This window comes from Ornithorhynchus anatinus, chromosome 1 (genome assembly GCF_004115215.2).
Source record: "Ornithorhynchus anatinus isolate Pmale09 chromosome 1, mOrnAna1.pri.v4, whole genome shotgun sequence".
Classification (NCBI taxonomy): domain Eukaryota; kingdom Metazoa; phylum Chordata; class Mammalia; order Monotremata; family Ornithorhynchidae; genus Ornithorhynchus; species Ornithorhynchus anatinus.
The window spans coordinates 93,656,635-93,675,021 of record NC_041728.1 but is presented as its reverse complement, the minus strand read 5'-3'; the positions used below and the strand labels follow the sequence as shown (position 1 = coordinate 93,675,021).

Below are 18,387 nucleotides of genomic sequence, written 5' to 3'. Positions count from 1 at the left end.
CTGCACTAAGTGCTTGGAAAGTACAATGCAGCAACAAATAGAAGCAATCTCAACCCAACAACAGGCTCACAGTCTAGAAATAATGGTAAGCAGTCAACAAGGTACATCAAAAGGTGAATCAAGGGCCTTGGAGTTCAGAATCAGCTCTAAAGTCAAACAGACCCACAGAGTGTCATGGCAGGTGTGAGACACATCATGGCCTAGTGGAAAGAGCACAGTCCCGGGAGTTGGAGACATGAGTTCTAATTCCACCCTGTCACTTAAGTTCTCTGAGTTTCTGTTTCCTCATATGTAAAATGGTGATAAAATATCTGTTTTCCTTCTCTCCTAAATTGAGAGCCCTCTAGACTGTAAGCCCCTTCTATACTGTAAGATTGTTGTAGGCAGGGAATGAGTATTGTTACATTATACTCTCCCAAGTGCTTAGTACAGTGCTTTGCATAAAGCAAGCGCTCAATAAATATGATTGAATGAATGAATAAAAGCAAACCCCATGTGGGACAGGGGCTGTGTCCAGCTGCTTATCTTGTATCTACCCCAGCACATAATACAGTGCTTAGCACATAGTAAGTGCTCAAACAATACTGCAATTATTATTATTAGCTTTGGGAGTAGCTTTTGAGAGATGGCCTAAGGTGCAATAGACACCACCAAGCACCATAACTCTCTTGGTTCCTTTCCTGTAGCCTCACCTTGTACTATCGTTTTTATTTATTGTTATTTTATTTATGGTATTTGTTAAGCACTTACTACGTGTCAAGTACTGTTCTAAGGACTGGAGTATATACAAGTTAATCAGTCCAGACACAGTCCCTGTTCCACCTGGAGCTCACAGTATAAATAGGAGGGAGAACAGGCTTTGAATCTCCACTTAACAGTTGAGGAAACTGGGGCACAGAGAAGCTAAGTGACTTGCCCAGTGTCACCCAGAAGGCAACTGGCTGAGTTTGGGTTAGAACCGAGGTGTCCTGGCTCCCAGGCCCTTGCTCTTTCCACTAAGCCATGCAATCTAGCCACCCCCACTCTCAATTCTAATGCAAAATGGTTTATCATATCAGACCCCCCACTAAGTGAGCTGCTTGTTTTAAAACTTTGCATGAGCATAGTTATCTTGAGCCTATCAAAAGGAAAAAAAAAGTTCTGCCTCACTTCTGGGGTCAAGTAATGAGAAAAAAAGTAGCTTATGTTTGCAAAATGTTTTCAATCTCTTTTTTTAGTAACAAAATTGGATGCTGGCACTGATAAAATAGATAGGCATTATTCTCCATATCTCTGACCATCCTCCAATAAGAGGAAAGCAAAAGTCTGGAATATTAAATTCTGATGATGGATAACCAGTGATCGCACTGAACAGACTAAGAAAACTGAAAAAGCTTTCTGAGCATTTCCAGATTAATATAGGCTCAAAATAATTGGATATTGCAAAGGGTATGTCAGTTCCATATAGGGGCAAAGAAGTATTGACAAGACATATTAAAACACTTATAAAAAGAAGACATAACTTGATTTTTTGAGATATTATAAGGGGATATCTTTCATGGGTGCATTTTAAAATATTTGACAATAACATTGTTTGGTGTGAACCCTATGTCTTCTAAAGCACAAGCCTGGGATCCTCCACTAGCATAAAAGCTCCAGCAGTAAGAAGTAGGAACCAATAAAAATGGTTTTTGATATCTGTATAAAATTATTATACAGCTTCAAAAAAATGGGGAAATGGAATTCACGACCTATAGTCACGTGAAAAGGTGGAAAAAGGTCGTTTTAACTATTTGGGAAGAGAAAGCACAATAGCAGTGTTTTGATAAACAGAGGGAGACTTTTCAAGACAATGGAAACAATTCGATGGATCTAATAGAAAATAAGATCAATTCCTCAATAATCAAAGACCTTGGAATCTCAAAAGAAAATTTCACATTTGAATGAAAATGTTTGAAGATAATCTTATCTTGGTTCAGAATAAGCTTTTCAGTAAGCTTTAGCTTACAGTGAATAATGATTACAAGAAAACTAGAGAAACTTGTCCACTTCTTTCTGGGAATATAACAATCATTGGGAATCAACAAAGATCTTGTGAGAAATATTTTATCATATCATACACTCCTCATCTTCAAAGCTGAACTAAGATCATTTTTCCTCCAAGAAGCCTTCCCTGACCAAGCCCTAATTTCTTTCCTTCTATATCACCTAAGAACTTGTATCTGTACTCCTTAGAGCATTTTGATATTTACCCCAATTCAAGCCCAACAGAACTCCAGTGCATAGCCATAATTTACTTTAATGTCTGTTTCCCTTCTTGTCTGTAAGTTACTTGTGGACATAGAGTCTGTCAATTCTATTGTATTCTACTTTTCCAAACACTTTACACAGTTCTCTGCATACAGTAAACCTTCAATAAATACCACTGATTGATTGATTGCTATGTGCCAAACCAGTAAAATATCTTGGCCAGTCACTCTTTGTGATGATTAAAATAGGAAGGATCTGAACAAATTTTAGGACATAAAAATGAGGTACTACTTGTCTTGCTTCTTGGGAAGAAACCTGCATCATCTAAAGAGAGATTGCCAAGAGAATATGAGTTTCTACCCATTCATCTGACCCAGAAATGGGTCAGCTGGCTGGTCTCGCAACATATACCTACGGTGAGATTTTAACTATAGAATGCACTTGATCTATTCCTCTAGACTTAAGGAATAACAAGCTTAAGGTTAAGTTTGTTATTGGGCAGAGAAGATCAAGTGCATTCTATAGTTAAAATCTCACTGTAGGTATATGTTGTGAGACTTAGACTCTAGACTTAAGGAATAACAAGCTTAAGGTTAAGCTTGTTATTGGGCAGAGAAGATATCTACCAACTCTATTTTATTGTACTCTCCCAAGTGCTTAGTACAGTGCTCTGCACAAAATAAGCCTTCAATAAATCATAAGAATAAGAATAATTTATTAAGCACTATTTGTTAAACACTGGGAAACATACAAGATAATCAAGATAATACAAGGTCAGGCATAGTCCCTGTCCCTCACAGGGCTCACAATCTAAGTAGGAAGAACAAGAATTGGATCACCATTTTACAGATTAAGAAATTGAGACACAGAAAAATTAAGTGATTTGCCCCAGATCACACACCAGGTACATAGAGGAACAGAGATTAGAACCCAGGTCCTCTGACTCCCAGGCCCATGCTCTTATTGTTTGATTACTTCACTGTAAGGCTGAACAGCTGAGATAGATTATTCAAAGGATTTACCCAGTTGAAAGATTTTATTTAATTCTTCTCAATATAATACCTGAGATTTTTTTCTTATTCTTTTATGACTGCTTCTGCCTAATGCTTATACATCATGGCTCCTTTTAGTTTCTTAGCATCTCATAAATAGTAAATACAGTACACACTGTTTCCTGGTGATATTTTTGGAATATGTCCAACTGGCATTCACAGGTGTAAAAGAAGGAAGTGCAGATACACATCCAGTCAATTAGTAGTCCAATCGCCTATCTCCACTCACCTATCAACCTTCAAACATCGCTAAAATCTATCCTTTCCTCTTGATCCAAACTACTGCCACTTTAATCTAAGCAGTTATCCTATCCCTCCTTGATTACTGTATCAGCCTCCTTGCTGACCTCCCTGCCTCATGTCTCTCCCCACTCCAGTCCAAACTTCACTCTGCTGCCCAGATCATTTTTCTACAAAAACATTCAATCGATGTTTCCCCATTACTCAAGAACCTCCAGTGGTTGCCCATCCACCTTCACAACAAACAGAAACTCCTTACCATAGGGTAAAAAGCATTCAATAATCTTGCCCTCTCCTACTTCACCTCACTATGCGCCTACTGCAACCCAGCTCACACACTTCACTCCTCTAATATTAACCTATTAACTGTACCTTGATCTCATAATAATAATAATAATGTTGGTATTTGTTAAGCACTTACTATGTGCAGAGCACTGATCTAAGCGCTGGGGTAGACACAAGGGAATCAGGTTGTCCCACGTGGGGCTCACAGTCTTCATCCCCATTTTACAGATGAGGTCACTGAGGCACAGACAATAATAATAATAATGTTGGTATTTGTTAAGCACTTACTATGGGCAGAGCACTGTTCTAAGCGCTGGGGTAGACACAGGGGAATCGGGTTGTCCCACGTGGGGCTCACAGTCTTCATCCCCATTTTACAGATGAGGTAACAGGCCCAGAGAAGTGAAGTGACTTGCCCACAGTCACACAGCTGACAAGTGGCAGAGCCGGAATTAGAACCCATGACCTCTGACTCCAAAGCCCATGCTCTTTCCACTGAGCCACGCTGCTTCTCATCTATCTCACCACCAACCTCTCACCCACGTTTTGCCTCTAGCCTGAAACACCCTCTGTTTTCATATACAACAGACAATTACTCTCCCTATCTTCAAAGCCTTATTGAAGGCACATCTCCTCCATGAGGCCTTCCCTGACTAAGCCCTCATTTCCTCTTTTCCCATTCCCTTCTGCATCACCCAGCTCCATAGCACTTATGTACAAATCCATAATTTTTTATTGATATTAATGTCTGTCTCCCCTTCTAGGCTGTAACCTCATTATGGGCAGAGAGTGTACCCTATTGTTGTGTTGTACTCTCCCACACAGTAAGCACTCAATAAATATGATTGATTGACTCCAAGCAAGCCTGTGACTAAATTGATAGTGTCTCTTCTATTCTTCAAATCTCCAAGAAATTAATTCATAAGATTTCCCTCAGTTACTTGCACAGGTACGCTGCTGTGTACCTTTATTGACTGGCTGATCAATCAGTGGTATTTATTGAGTGTCCCATAGGTGCAGAGCACTGTGCTAAGTTTAGCGCTTGGAAGAATAGAGTAGAAGGAAAGAATATGGTTCTTGCCCTGAAGAGGCATACAATATCATGTGGATGCAGACAGACGCAAGTCATTTAAAATCCAGAAAACATACTATATTTTAGATTTTGTTGCCTCTTTACAGCTCACTACCTTCCAATACATCGAATTCAGGCTCTGCCATTTGTCAGCTGTGTGACTTTGGGCAAGTCACTTAACTTATCTGTGCCTCAGTTACCTCATCTGTAAAATGGGGATGAAAACTGTGAGCCCCATATGGGACAACCTCATCACCTTGTATCTCCCCAGCGCTTAGAACAGTGCTTTGCACATAGTAAGCGCTTAACAAATACCACCATTATTATTATGAGCAGAATTCTATGCTTTAATTAATCGACTGCAGCTGTAACCTAGAATGAATAATTGCCAGGACCCACAGAATAATAGTTAAGAACTATGGAAAGATAAAATATATGTTTCAACAGCTAAGATTTTGATGATATATTTTGTTAAAGTATAATTTTCAGGAAAAAGGCTCCTATTCTGAGGTGTGTTATTTTTACCACCTTTCCTACCCTCAAGCAGTATGTTGTTTATATCAAATGCTTTCTCATACAATCTTCCTTGGTGTTTCAGGGTGGGCGTAATTAACAGCATCCTTTAATAATTTAATTTTTATATGAGATTGAACTGGAAGCTACAGTGAAGTTGCCTTATAGAGCATCTCCATGAGGCTATAAAAGTATAATTTTAAGGGAATTTCTATTCTCATCTCCAAATTGTCATCTTATAAAATTCTCCATGCCATTGAAATATTCGTACTACTTAAGACACAATTCTATTTGAATAATCATATGCCTAGTAATCAGTCAATGATTAAGTAGAGGAGTAATCTTCTTGTCCTCTCAGGGTCACACCTGCAGAGTTTCCAGTCAGTACTCTACCAGTCCTGACTATGTGAGGGAAAGTCAAGTAGAGGCATACGCATTCCTAGCTTGTACAGTAGTTAGCAAGTGGAAGGCAATCTGCTGCACCATATAACTCACCTGTGCCGGGCAGCAGTGGCATGGGAGAGAGTGGAGGGCAGAGACTCAAGTTTACTCGTTTACCGTGTGGAAGGAGGCAGTGGTAAACCACTTCCATATTTTTACCAAGAAAACTCTGTGGATATGTTACCAGAACGATTGCTGGTGGAAGTGGGGCGTTCAGGAAGAGATGTGTCCATTGCATCTCTGAGGGTAAGAGATGACTCGACAGCATAAGACAATACAATCTTCTTGTGGCTTGGGAATGTGTCACTGCTTGTTTTGTATTTAGTAAGCACTTAATACAGTGCACTGTTCATTCATTCATTCATTCAATAGTATTTATTGAGCTCTTACTATAATAATGTTGGTATTTGTTAAGCACTTACTATGTGCCGAGCACTGTTCTAAGCGCTGGGGTAGACACAGGGGAATCAGGATGTCCCATGTGGGGCTCACAGTCTTAATCCCCATTTTACAGATGAGGTAACTGAGGCACAGAGAAGTTAAGTGACTTGCCCACAGTCACACAGCTGACAAGTGGCAGAGCTGGGATTCGAACTCATGACCTCTGACTCCAAAGCCCGTGCTCTTTCCACTGAGCCACGCTGCTTCTATGTGCACAGCACTGTACTAAGTGCTTTGAATATACATTTCAGCAACAGATAGAGACAATTCCTGACCAATAATGGGCTCACAGTCTAAATGGGGGAGGAGACAGCAAAACAAAACAGAACAAACAAAACAACATCATCAAGATAAATAAGAGAAATAAGAGTATGGAGATATACGACTCATTAATCATGGGTACTCAATAAATGTTACTACGGCTACTATTACTCTACTATTACTACTCTACTAGTATTAACTGTTACCATTACTACTTCTACTACTATTATCATTTCTATCATTATTATTATTATGTCTATTAGTTCTACTACGCCTATTACTACTACTACTATTCTCCCTCCCCTTAGACTGTGAGCCCTATAAGGGATAGAAACTATGTCCTACCTGATTATCCTGGATCAACCAAAGTAAGCACAAAGTAAGGACTTTGCAATCAACACAATGACTGACTGTGTCTCACCTTGCTCATGCTGAATGGTAAGCACAGGCAGTGGAGATTTCATAAATCCTGCAGAGACTCAAAGCCAAATGACTATTTATGTCAGTGGTCTTTGTATGACCTTTGTTATCCTTACACCCTGTAGAAGCTCAGTTCAGTGAACACCTACATAGAGATCACAGTGGCCAGGCTTGAAACCTGAGGTAGAAGCAACTCAACTTCAAACACGGAGATAGTAGAACATAGAAAAATAGAGTAGAAAGCCATAGGAATGCATGGTCATCTTGGTTAGCCAGTGGGAAGACAACTCATGTCTTCTTTAAGAACAGAGAACTTCTTCAACAAGTGGAATGTCAAAAAGGAGCCCAGGAATGAACTCAAATCTTCACAGATAATCCGGGCCTGGCAAAGCCAGGAAGCTTGGTGCAATATCAGAGATCTAAAGAAGGTGCCAAGCATTCCAACCAGAATTGAAAACCCACCTATAAACTAGAATTCTGCAAACTCTGGGGACCCCTTGGCAAGGGTCTTTGGATTCTACTGCAGGAGAGGATGGAGTGTTAAAGATCAGTTTCTCAAGAAATTATTCAAAACTCACATCCTGAGTGAAGAGTTCTCATGGCCTGGAGGAAAGAGCATGGGCCTGGGATTCAGAAGATCTGGGTTCTAATCACAGCACTGACACTTGTCTGCTGTGTGACCTTGGGCAAATCACTTAACTTCTCTGTGCCTCAGTTTCCTCATTTGTAAAATGGGGGTTATGATTGTGAGGTCCCTGTGGGATCGGGACTATTATGTTGTATTTACCCAAGTGCTTAGTAGTGTGCCTGACACATAGAAAGCACTTAACAGATATTATTTTTTATTATTACTAAGCAGTAGAGAAAGCACACAAAAGTCAAACATACATTCCCTGCCTTCGAGGGATTTGTACTCTATTGGGGAAGACAGAGACAAATTATTTACCCATAGTGGGAGCAGAATGAAGAACATAGAGTAGATCATAATATGAATATGTCAGAATGTAATAGCTAAATAAGTAAATGAGTGCAAAATTGACTATACAAAAATGAAATACCTGCTCTTAATCTAGTGGAAAGAATACCGTTCTGGAAATCAGGAAACCTGGGCTTTAGTTCCAGTTCTGCTTGTAGCTGGCTAATGTGAGTGAAGACCACCCTTGCACTTTTCAAGTGTTGCATTTTTGACCACTTACTAACTCAGTGAACTCCATGCCACAGAGAGAACGTGACTGGAAGGGGTGAGAGAGTGCAAACTGGCATAATGTAAGACATTGGTAGTGGTACTACTATTTCTCTGTGCATGTTCCTGGACTTCATGTCTCAAGCCCAAAACTCATCAGTCATTCCTTTCCATCAGTGGAGAGAAATGTTGATTACCTCATAAAGAGGGCAGAATGGAGGTACTAATCAATCAAGTTTATTTATTGATTATTTACTGTGTGCAGAGCCTTGTACTAAGCACTTGGAAGAGTACAAGAAAACAGAGTTGAAACATGATCCAGCATGGCTCAGTGGAAAGAGCATGGGCTGGGGAGGCAGAGATCATGGGTTCAAATCCTGGCTCCACTGCTTGTCAGCTGTGTGACTTTGGGCAAGTCACTTAACTTCTCTGGGCCTCAGTTACCTCATCTGTAAAATGGGGATGAAGACTGTGAGCCCCACGTGGGACAACCTGATCACCTTGTATCCTCCCAGCACTTAGAACAGTGCTTTGCACATACTAAGCGCTAAACAAATGCCAACATTATCATTATTATTATTATGATGATGATGATCCCTGCCCACAACGAGGTAGTAGTGGGAAATGAAATATTTTGGAGTCCCACAAACTGGATGATCAACCCATGAGGAATTGAGGGGTAGAGGGGTCCCTCACTTATATCATGTCTGGTTTTGGCAGTCTTGCATACTATCAAACTAAGGCAGCTCTTCATGGAAGCATGCAAATCCCCCACTGGAAAACACCAGCAATTAAGATCAATGGGAAACACTATTTAGGCTGTAATTTTTCACAGCATAAACTCTCTCATTATCAAGTTATTGTCTTTCAGGCATCTCATACATCAACCACTAGTAATCAGTGGAGTGTTTGTTTAGCAATAGTTGAAGAATCTTCTCTGCTTCAGAAAACCAACATGAACAGCTCAGAAGGATGGGACATTTTGCATTCAAAAAGCACTCATAAACTATCACAAAAACTTCGGTATTGCCAGCAATAACAGCTGCCCTAGTTCAGAATAAAAGAGATATAATGCACAACATAAACAGTAACCTGGCCATCTTAAAGCAGGATCTTCAAGCCAGATCCTCCTGCAATACTGCCAAGGTGAGGCAGGGGGGTGGGGATTCTCTCTTGTTCAATCCTCTGAAAAATTCATGTGCAAAAGACTTTTAACTATTTTCCTGAAGAACTAGGGAAAGAGTAAGTACACTGCTTTGGATTTTTCCTCTCTCAACGTGCAGTGGCAACCAACTAACCAATTAGTTTCCTTGATCTTTATTTTTTCTTCCAAGACTTCTCAGTGGAGTCCTACACTGGCTGAACTGTCAAACCTGTCTGAATTCTCGCATCTAGTAATAATCAATTGCCAAAGGACATTCCAGTCTTCCTCTGAGTAGCTTCTAGACAACCCAACATGGCCCTGGGATATGCATTTGTAGGAGGGAGGCAATACCATAGAGAGACCCTGTCCCCCAATCTTACATTGAGTATTACAAAATAAAGGCAGATACTGCATCTAAGGCAAAATCTATTCTTTTAGATTTCAAAACAAAAGGTAGGAAATGCTTTTTCAAGTTCTAAATTAGCAAAGTGTAATAAACTGCTACCTTCCATTCAATCAATGGTTTTTATTCAACGTTTATTTTTTATGGCATTTGTTAAGTGTTTACCCTGGACTAAGCACAGGGTAGATACAAGATAATCGGGTTGGGCACAGTCCGTGTCCCACATAGGGCTCACAGTATTAATCCTTATTTTACAGATGAGGTAACTGAGGCACAGAGAAGTTAGGTGACTTGTCCAAGTTTCCAGAGCAGAAAAGTGTTAGAGCTGGAATCAGAATCCAGGTCCTTATGACTCCCAGACCTAAGCTCTATCCACTAGACTATGTTTCTTAGCACTTAAGAGATCCTATACAATACAGCAAGTAGCCATGTTCCCTGCCAACAAGGAACTTAAAGCCCAGAGTGGGAGACAGACATTAAAATAAGTTGAATGTATGTGCTGGGTGGATGAGGGTAGGGTATTCTGGTATTTGTTAATAAGTGCTTAGTATGTGCCAGGGACTGTATTAAGTTCTGGAGTAGATTCAAGCTAATCAGGTTGGACACAGTCCCTGTCCCACACGGGGCTCACAATCTGAATGCCCCACCCTCCACTCCTCTTTACAGATGAGGTAGCTGAGGCACAGAGAAGTTAAGTGACTTGCTCAAGTTCACACAGCAGACAAGTAGCGGAGCTGGGATTAGAACCCAGGTTCTTCTGACTCCCAGGTCTGTGATCTATCCACTAGGCCATGCTACTTCTCTTTCCCATCACTGTGGCAATGTCACCTTTCTTCCTATCTCACAAGTCCGAATCCTTGGTTTTGTCCTGTACTCAGTCAATCCATCAGTCATATTTATTGAGCACTTACTGTGTGCAGAGCACTGTACTAAGAACCTGGGTGAGTACGACACCACAATATAACATACACATGCCCTGCCCACAATGAGCTTAGAGTCTAGAGGCAGAGACAGATATCAATAGAATTAAATAAATTACAGCCATATACATATACAGCCATATACAAGTGCTGTGGCGCTGGGGAGGGGGGCGGGAGGGAGCCGAAGGGAGGAGGGCTCAACACACCTCAGCATGGCCACCACACTGCCCTTCACCAGGGTGAATATCAGGTGTTGAAAGGGGACAGATCCAAATGTCTTCTATTATGCTGTCAACGCCATGGCCACATCTTTTCCAAAACGCTCCATCTCCATATGCAATTGTTATGATAGTGTATCCATAGAGCTTTCTTGGTAAAACTCTGAAAGTGTTTTACCACTGCCTACTTCTGCACAGTAAACTTGAGTCTCCACCCTCAACTCTCTCTCATGCTGCTACTGCCCAGCACAGGGTAGTTTTGACTTGTAGCAGATTGCCTTCCACTCACTAGCTACTGGCCAAGCTAGGAATGGAATGGGCATGCCACTGCTTGACTCCCCCTCTGGAATTCAAGACCGGTACAGTACTGGGAACTCTCCAGGTGCGACCCTGAGAGGGGAACAGATTCAAATGCAGAGGAAAAATTCAAATGCTTAGGCTTTCCAATTCCCAATTACCAAATACTTTCCCCAGTACAAGAAAGAAGACAAAAAGAATAGATGTACCAAATCCAGGCAAAACATCTGTGCTTTGCAGTGTTCCCCCAGTATCCAGTCTGCAGAGTGAAAAAAGAGGAATGGACACTGATAAACAGAATTGATTTGATTTTCTCTACAGAAAATGACAGAAGACTTTGAAAGCAGATCATGTGGTTGGGTTCACAGCCAACCCCTGAGCACAGTGTGTATATTTACAAACAGGTCCCTTTCTCTAAGCAAAATGTCTCCTGTGCCAGGGGTGGAGAGTAGCTCAGAGGCCACACCTCATGAGGAAGAAGTTTTTCTTCCCTTAGGGAAGTGGTATGGCCTAGTGGAAAGAGCACTGCCCTGGGAATCAGAGGAACTGAGTTCTAATCCCAGCCCTGCCACTTACCTGCTGTGTGACCTTGGGCAAGTCACTTAACTTTCCCATCACTCCATTCCTCCTCACCTGCAAAACAGGGATTCAATACCTGTTCTCCCTCCTACTTAGACTGTGAGCCCCATGTGGGACCTGATAATCTTTATATAACCCAAAGCTTAGTATATTGCTTGGCACATAATAAGTGCTTAACAAATTCAGTCATTTTATTTTCATTACCAATCTCAATCTTCAATTTCACTGAGCATATATGTCCACCCCCTTAAAGCAAAGAAACCCCCATATATGTGCACAGTTAAATTCAAGTTGTCAGATTCCAAGAAACACTGTGTCACACCAACAAGCCTCTCAAGACAAACCATTTGGGAATGCAATGAATAGAACACTGGACTAGGGGTCAGGAAACCTGGATGGAAGCCCAACCACCAATATCCAATGTGAGGAAAGTCATCACCTTTGGGTTCAGTTCCTTCAGAAGCAAATTAAGAATAATAGCACTTCACCTCCAAGATAAATGAGATTGGGTGGGGGGCAGGGATGCATTTTGGAGGTGAGAGTTACTAAGGCAGTCCTAAATCTTCTTATCTGATCTGAGTGGTGGATGAATAGGACTGTGCAGAGCCACTGAGTTTAGGCTCCACACGATGTGAGAATTTGGGCAGTGTCTCAGCGCAGGGGGTGAACCCATACCTTGCCTGAAGCACATAGCATCACATGTGCTCAGGGCCAGGTTCAGGTGGTTCTAGGTTTCTGGCATTTCTAGACAGCATGGATTCTCTGTCCCCATTTTCTTCCCCCTTCATAGTCATAATTTGTCTTGACATTGTAATTCCTCAAGCATTGAGTGAGATAGCCTCATTCATCGTCAACAAATCAGAAATATAAAATAATAATAGTGGTATTTGTTCGGCACTCACTATATGCCAAGCAATGTTCTAAGCCCTGGGATAAATAAAAAGTAATCAGGTTGGACACAGTCCCTGTCCCACATGGGGCTCACAGTTTTAATCCCCATTTTACAGATGAGGTAACTGATGCACAGAAAAGTTAAGTGATTTGCCCAAGGTCACACAGCAGACATGTGGCAGAGCTGGGATTATGTCATTTAAGAGATGTCTGAAGATGGGGGATCAGGGAATATTGAGACCTTTGTCAAAAGTGGAAATTAATTTATCTAAATGTGATGGTAGAAAACATGTCTTAATTTTTGGTTGTTCATGAAACTTTCCAAAAATTCCAATGCTGCTGTAATTTAAAATGATCTCTCTAGAGTATGATATAACCTCATATTGAATGATCACTGATGAAAAAATTGCCCTTGCAATCACTGAGTTGTGGCACAATTTTTTCTTAAAAATTATTATACGGGGTTTAGGATTAGCTAGCTCCATATATTGAAAAGTAACAACTTCATTGTTCTGGGAAATCTGAATCTCATAACCTTTGAACATCATAATATCCCCAAAAGTAATTTTCCCTCATTAGAGATTATGTGACCGAGTGGGTAGAACAAGGGCCTGGAAGTCTCTATTCCCTCATGTGTAAAATAGGGATTAAGATTATTAGCTCCATGTGGGACATGCATGGACCATGTCTAGCCTGATTTGTTCCTATCTACCCCAGAGCTTAGTACAGTGTCTGGCATGCAATAAGCACTGAGCAAATATCATAAATATTGAAAGAGAAAACAATTATCTTCTAACTCTAATTGTTACTTTCTGTTCCTCTGAGAATATGTATGAAGCAGAGTAACTCAAGGCAACTTTAACTTGTAATTGGAATGTAGTATTAGCTATGAGTAAAAATGATATATTGCACTCTTAAAAGACACATAGGTTGAAAAGCAATTACCTAGCTTTGTGTATGGATTTAAATCAGAGGTAAAGTTTTTCATCCCAAAATATCTTTCAGGAAAACTCAAACTCATCATGTGACTTTGTTTTATACTGTCTGCGATGTACTGATTGAAATGGTTAAATTGAAGTTTAATAATTTAATTATTTCTCAAAAGATTCACAGGACCAATGCATATGCAACCTACTTTATAGTCACCATTTAAATATTGTGTATATACATATATATATTTGAAAATATATACATATATTGGCAATGCAGCATGGCTTAGTGGAAAGAGCATGGGCTTGGGAGTCAGAGGACATGAGTTCTAATCCCGGCTCTGCCACTTGTATGCTGTATGAATTTGGGCAAGTCACTTAACTTCTCTGTGCCTCAGTTACCTCATCTGTAAAACAGGGATTAAAACTGGGAGCCCCCTGTGGAACAACCTGATTACCCTGTATCTACCCCAGTGTTTAGAACAGTGCTTGGCACATAGTAAGCACTTAATAGAGACCACAATTATTATTATATACACTATATATAGTACTATATAGCATATATATAGTACTATATATAGTGTATATAATAACAATGTGACCTAATGTAAAGAACATGGACCTGAGAGTCAGAGGACATGAATTCTAATCCCAGGTCTGCCACATGTCTGTTGTGTGACCTTAGGTAAATCCCTTAACTTCTCTGTGCTTCAGTTACCTCATCTGTAAGATGGGGATCAAAACTGTGAGTCCCATGTGGGACAAGGACTGCTTCCAACCTAGTTACCTTGTATCTACCCCAGTGTTTAGAACAGTGTTTGAAACATAAGTGTTTAACAAATACCGCAGTTCTTCTTCTTCTTATTATTATTATTAAAGTAGAATTCCCAATATGGATAACTGACTTCAAATTCTCCTAAACTCTTGATTATTCAAAGACTGTTCAGCCTGTTCAGTCAGAAGCAGCATGGCTTAGTGGCAAGAGCCTGGGCTTGGGAGTCAGAGGTCAAGTCTTCTAATCTACGATCTGCCACTTGTCAGCTGTGTGACTTTGGGCAAGTCACTTAATTTATCTGCTCCTCAGTTACCCCATCTGTAAAATGGGGATTAAGACTGTGAGACCCATATGGGACAACCTGATTACCTTATATCTACCCCAGCACTTAGAACAGTGCTTGGCACATGGTAAGTGCTTAACAAATACCATTATTATTGTAATTATTATTCAGGATTATTCACAGTTTGCAATCCTCTTCTCTGTGACTGCCCTGGGGCCATTTTGCAGCTTGGTCCACAGTTCCCTACATCTCCACTTTCTTCTTAAATCAAAGCACCATACACCCCTTTAAAGCACACTGATGGCCCAATAAAAAACAGTAGTAATGTTCTATCTATTGTTCTCTTCTTCCATCCCTCACCTGGTCTTCTCAGCTCCCTCATGAAACCTTTCAAAGAGGCTGATAGGCTTTCCAAATTTTAATGGGCTGTGGGAAGGCCACGTTCAAATTCTAAATAGTACATGAAAGGAAAAGAATGTGAAAACTCCTTATATATTATCAGAAACAACACATATGATAACAATATTAACAATAAAGTAAACATTTATTATGTCCCGAGTGCTGTACCAAGTCCTGGAATAGATACAGGATAATATGAGAAGCGGCATGGTGTCGAGGATAGAACACATGTCTGGGAGTCAAAAGGTCAAGGGTTGTCATCCAGGCTCTGCCACTTGTCTGCTATGTGACCTAGGGCAAGTCACTTCAATTCTCTGGGTCACAGTTATTTCATCTGTAAAATGGGGATTGAGATTGTTAGCCCCACATGGGACAGGGATTGGTTGTAACCTGATTTGCTTGTATCTACCCCAGCACTTAGTACAGTGTTTGGCACAGAGTAAACACTTAACAAATACCACAATTATGATTATTATTATTGGATCAGGTACAGTCCCTGTTCCACATGGGACTCAGTCTAAGTAGAAGGGAGAACAGGTTCTTCAATCAATCAACCATATTTATTGAACACTTCCTGTGTGCAAAGCAGGCAGGGAACATGTTTACCACCTCTGTTGTACTGTACCCTCTAAGCAATTAGTTCAGTGCTCTGCACAGGATAAACACTCATTCATTCATTCAGTTCAACCATATTTATTGAGCGCTTACTGTATGCAAAGCACTGTACTAAACACTTGGGAGAGTACAATATAACAACAGACACATTCCCTGCCCATAATGAGCTCACAGTCTAGAGGGGGAAACAGACAATAATATACATAAATAAATAAATAGATACGATAAGATAGTGTATAATATAACACAGATATAAACACAATAAAATTGATGATAGATTGACTGGATAGATGGGGACATTGAGGCCCAGAGAAGTAAAGTGACTTCCCCAACCTTGTGTAGCATGCAAGTGATGAAGTCGGGATTAAAAACCAAATATCCTGACTCCCAGGGCCAGGCTTTTTCTGTTAGGCCATGCTGCTTCTCTAGCTTAACTGTACTTCATCTTCAATGGCTGCAGTAAAATGAACTCAATTATTAAAATTCAATTTAACCATTTCAATCAGTACATCATAGGCAATATAAAACAAGGTCACATGATGAATATTTGCTTTCCTGAAGAATATTTTGAGAAGAAAAACTTGTACATCTGATGTAAATTCATATTCTGAACTAGATAATTGCAATCCAGATGATGTGTCTTTTAGAATCTAATATATCATTTTCACTCATAGCTAATATTACATTTCAATTACTAGATTGAGTTGCCTTAAATTACCCTAGTTCATACATATTCTCAGTGGAATAAAAGAATAAATTATAGCTATAAAATAATAGCAACAGAGATTCATTGGATATTTAATATAATTGAAGTGATTTTATATCATTGGAGATTTCACTTGAGACAGATCACATCATGAAGGGTTCAACCAAGGAAGAGTAGATGGAATAGACCAAATGGAATACCAAAAATTATTCAGCAAGCAGGGAGCCCCCATTTCAATGGGGTGAGGAGGGCAATGCCTCTCTCGGTTTTATTGAGCTGGATTTTTCAGCCTTGCTCATCCCAGGTCTCTGAGAAGACCTGAGAGTTTCCAGACAGGGCTGATAGCCTTCTGGCCTATTAATACTTTGAAGCCTGCCCCTTCCTCCTCTCCTCCTACCAGTCCTCGTCCCCAATAAAATTCCTACTCCAACCTTTTCAATTCTGCACTCAAAATGAAAGGTTGGCACCTTTGTCATATGCATATTTGTGCACTTTTCCTTTGCAGTTGTCAAAAAACTTGCCCCCTCCCTTCTTCCCTCCTTAACAGCCATCTTCAACTGTTTGTTCTCCAATGGTTTCTTCCCCTTTGCTTTCAAACATGCCCATGTCTCGCCTATCCTTGAAAAAATCCCTCCCTTGACCCCAACGGCTCCCTCCAGTTATTGTCCCATATCCCTCCTGCCGTTCCTCTCTAAACTCCTTTACCGAGTTGCCTTCACCCGCTACCTCAAATTCTTTTCCTCCAATTTTCTCCTTGACCCCCACCATTCTGGCTTCTGTCCACTTCACTCCATAAAAGCCACCCTCTCAAAGGTCACCAAAGATCTCCTTCTTGCCAGATCAAGTGGCCTCTACTCCATAAAGAATGACAATCCCTGTCCACAATGAGCTCACAGTCTCTAGAGGAGGAACCAGACCTCAATACAAATAAACAGACATCAATGTAAATAAATAAAATTACAGGCATATACATAAGTGCTGTGGGGCAGGAAGAGAGGGGAAGAGCAAAGAGAGCAAGTCAGGGAGACACAGAAAGGAGTGGAAGATGAGGAAAAGTGGGGCTTAGTCTGGGAAGGCCTCTTGGAGGAGATGTGCCTTCAGTAAGGCTTTGAAGGGTTGAAGGGAAAGTAACTGGGGGGAAAGAAATCGCCTGCCATCACACATGTGGGTGGCCACCTCTGACTCAGAAGCTGAGAGAGAAACTTTCAAATTCAGCTATAGATGTGACTTGAGCTCAGCTACTTACTGGGCTCTGCTTGGGTCTAGCCAACAGTGGAATATTGACCAGCCCAGGGAATCGTATATTCCAGATGCTATTTGTGTAACTGCTACCCCACACTGCAAAGGTGTGAAATACTTAGACCAACTTTGGCCTAAGAACCACATGATTCAAAGCAAATAAAGGCTTTTTATTTTTGAAAGAATATCTAAAAAACCCTGTACAAAAGTGAGGCTCTGGAAAAGAGAAGATTTGCCACACTTGTCACTTGAATCTTTGCTTTACAATATATATCTGGAAAAGGGAAGGGAAATCTTTTATAAAAACATTGTTTTATACTAACTTTCCAGTAAAGACACATATAGCCTTGACACACACTGAGGCCTTGCTTACATCTCTTCCTGACCAGTGTGCCTCTCCAAGATAATGTCAAATATAAAGCAGAGTCCGATTTAGCCCGCATCAGGAGCTATATGATTGTCTCAGGTAATGAGCCATGTAAGGTCACTTTCACATAGACATATTTATTCATTGCATCTAACTCTGTGTCTCTCTCATTCTTCTCAACTTGCCCAAGATTTTAATCTTTTATGTCATGAAGAAATTCTCATCCTGAGATTCAGATAAAGCAATGATGGTGGAGTATCCTGTCAGGGTTGATGGATGAACCTGACAATGCAGTATCGGGATCTTCTCAGAGAAGCTGATTATGGCACTGGTGGCTTTCACTTCACTTACCCGCTCAAGTCTCTGTCAGTGCTGTCTACCCTGGGGCTTGTCAGTGCAATGTATGAGTAGATTGGCAGGGACACTGGCAGGGACACTGCATGTGGTAAAGTGAATTCTCTCCAGCTATAGGTAGAACCAGGACT

The 18,387-nt window shown here is 40.6% G+C and overlaps 1 non-coding gene across 1 annotated transcript; it reads right to left on the bottom strand.

The window, feature by feature from the left end:
* Window positions 1–11,084: 11,084 nt before the first annotated feature.
* On the bottom strand, window positions 11,085–11,222 carry LOC114815521. The gene has a single exon (XR_003763309.1). It is a non-coding gene; the product is annotated as a small nucleolar RNA SNORA7 (small nucleolar RNA).
* Between the last annotated feature and the right edge of the window lie 7,165 nt (window positions 11,223–18,387).